Genomic DNA, 3,570 nt, shown 5'->3' with positions numbered 1-3,570 from the left:
TGAGGATTTTAAGGTTTTTACTTTTAATCTGTAAGGGGTACTTTTTACGAACAGCAGTTTTCCATACATTCCATAAATATTCGATAAAGAAACTTTTTTTTGTTTTTTATTTTCTGTTCTTGTGTCAAATAAGCACGAGATCCTGAATCATTTCCACAAACATTTTGTTGATTCTAGTTATTTATTTGACACAGTTACTAATGGAAAATCATCCACTTCCCCTAAAAGTCAAACTTCTACAAATCAAATCTCTCCTACAAGTCAATCTCAATAAATCACACCTTTTCTCTTTCTCCGTTCTAAGTTAGTGAGGTAAAAAACTGTTAAAAGGTCTAGACGTTAAAAAATCTGCAGGACCAGATGAACTTCCACCTTATTTCTTAAGGCTGGCCGCTCATGTTATCACAGTACTGGTGTCCCACATATTTAACTTGTCCATAAGCCAAAACTCTATTCAAGACGTTTGGAAAACAGCCTTTGTTCTACCTTGCTGAAGGGAGGTAACCCCACCTCACTGGACAGTTATTGAACAATCTTTAAACTCTGCATTTTAGCCAAGGTTCTAGAAAAACTGATAAACTCTCAAATCAAAAAGTGTCTGGACTCATTTAACATCTTACCTCTCCATCAATCTGGTTCCAGGAAACAACAGCACAATGACTGCTTCGCTGAAGGTTCATTATTGAAGAACTGTATGCTAAGGATTATTGTGCTGCACTTTTCTTAGACCTGTCTAAAGCTTTTGACACTGTGGATCATACCATACCATACCAATTTATTTATATAGCACTTAAAACAGCAACAAGGCCAACCAAAGTGCTGTACAAAAGAACCAAACATGCACAGCAGACAGGAAAACATAAAATAGCAATACAGATACAAATAGCAGCAGAAGCTAACTAAAGAAGATGATCATGACTAGATCATGACATCTTGTGTCATAAGCTCTCAAAAACTGGTTTCTCAGAACATACCATTGGTTGGTTCTCTAACTATCTCTCAGATCGGAGGCAATGTGTTCAACTTAATTGTATTTCCTCCATTTATTTACCAGTCAACAATGGTGTACCACAAGGCTCAGTCTTTACAATCTAAATGGACTGTACTTATATAGCACCTTTCTATCTTATTGAGCTACTTAAAGCACTTTACACTACAACCTGTGCCTAGCACTCTACTAGATCAATGCAAAGGTAATTGAACAAATCATTCTAAAGAGACTAATCAGGGCTGTATCACATTCATACACCGATGGGACACACATCGAAGGCAACGAGGGGTTCAATGTCTTGTCCAGGGACACGTCGGCATGTGACTGCTGGTGGATTCGAACCCCCAACTCTTGCACTGGAGGACGACTGCTCTAACCACTCAGCCACAGCTGTGTACATAGGTAATGTAGGTCAGAGCATCCCTGTTGCATCCTTACATTTCTATGCTGATGCCACAGTTGTTTATTGTTGAGCTAAAACAGTTGCTAAAGTTTTCCAGCTTTTACAATCCACTTTCTACATCATCCAGTCTGATTTGTTCCATCTCAAACTTGTCCTAAACACCGACAAAACCAAAGGGAGGCTGTTTTCAAACGGAAAGTTGGTCCCAGCAGTTCTTCCTCTGATTTTATCCTCAAATGGTGTCCCAAGACTCAAGTTTGTCGATTCCTACAAATATTTGGGTATCTTGGTCGACTTGCATTTTTCTTTTAAGCTTCACGTGAAAAACCTAGTAAGGAAACTGAAAGGTAAACTGGGTTTCTTCTTCAGAAATAGATCCTGTCTAACTCTGAATGCTAGGAAATGCCTTGTAACTGTGACTTCCCTTCTCTCCATTGATTATGGTGACACTATTTACATGAACGCTCCTACAAGCACCCTGCAGATGTTGGATGCTGTCTATCATGGTGCGCTAAGATTCATAACTGGCTGTAACTACTGTACCATCATTGCACCCTATATTCACGCGTTAACTGGTCATCATTAACGTCAAGTAGACTCTCTCACTGGTACATTTTCATCTTTAAATCACTTCTCGGTCTGTTGCTTTTCATACATATCCTACATGTCACTCTGTGAGTGCAGCTACAGCATACGCTCTCAGGACATTATTACATGCAGTGTCTCCTCAATGTGGACTGGACTATGCAAAGGGGCCTTCTCCTACTCCGCTCCTGTTTCCTGGAATATTTTGCAAAAAGATCTGAAGCTCTCGACCATGACCTCTCTTAAGTGGCTTCAAACATCTGTTAAGTTCCTGGCAAAAACAATGCAGACATGTTCCTGTTTTTAGTTTTCTACACCACCTTATCCTAGCTCTTTTTGGCTACTTTTCCTTTTAATTATCATTTTATTTACCATTTTAATTTCACTTGTTAAAAAAAAAATTGTATGCATCCTTTATAATTGTCTTTAGTTGTCTTTGTTGTCACTGTTGTCATCACTATTTGTTAAAATCAGGTCTCTTTTGTAAATGAGTCCCCGAGATTCAATGATATTGTAGTGAACTAGGCCTCCGACCAAAACCTGTCTCTGAAGACCTTAATGGGACAGGAACTGTTATTTCATTGATTTGAATCCAGAAATAAAAATTAGCTCATCCAGAGACTGTCTAATTGTATCCTGAATTAATCAATTGAAAGAACACTCTTCTTTTTATGATATCATTACTATTTTACAATATATAGATAATCAAAAGTGTGTTTAGTTCATATCATTTCTAATGTTGAAAGTAAACCACTCATTTAAATCAAATGTGAAACAGTATTAATGATTTTTTAAACCTCATTAGACTTAGAAATCAAGTTAAATGTCTATTTACAAAGTAATTATGCATTTTGATCTTCTGTCTGAATGAGAAGTCAGTGATGTCGGTCAAAAGTCAGAGACAGTCAGAAAAGAAGTTATTAGAATGAACTGAATTGTTTTTAAACCTAGCAGACGGTAAATAACTGCCACTGGCATCTGCGTTCCTCTCACTTCTTCAAAACATTTCTCTGTCTGTACTAAACATTCCTAAACATTCCTGAACCCTCTCTTGACTTTTAATAACCCTCTGACATCATTAATAACCCTCTGACATCACTAGAACCACCCCCTGTTGGTTGTTTCAACCAATCAGGAAGTACTAAGTGACCGGAAGTGAGGACTTTTTTAAAAGTCGACACTTCCTGGAACTTTTCAGTCTTGCAGTCTTCTCAGTCTTGGAGTCTTGGACTGGAGTCTTGGACCAGTCTTTGATGGAGCCTTCTCAAGCCTTCTGGAGTCTTCCACTTCTGAGTGGGAACTCTGACGGAGTCACAGCGCCTTGCTGTGAAACCACCCGGGCGTAACGCCTACAAATTCGATGGAAGAGGTTTTGTTGAACGGAGTAAATCGACACGACTTCTGACAATGACCAGCCGCTCTAACCATTATATCCAAGATTTGGGTGGGAATGGTGAAGCACCTAAACCATCCTACAGCCTCATTTGCTCCATAAGCAAGGCCGCCCTTCACCCCTCAAATACACTGAACTGTGGTAGCTAAGTGATCAGAGGTTGTGTCAGACAGGGCATCCAGCATTTTATTTATATAC

This window comes from Nematolebias whitei, chromosome 6 (assembly GCF_014905685.2).
Source record: "Nematolebias whitei isolate Nwh7 chromosome 6, NemWhi1, whole genome shotgun sequence".
In the NCBI taxonomy this organism is placed as follows: Eukaryota; Metazoa; Chordata; class Actinopteri; order Cyprinodontiformes; family Rivulidae; genus Nematolebias; species Nematolebias whitei.
Note: the sequence above shows the minus strand (reverse complement) of the source record.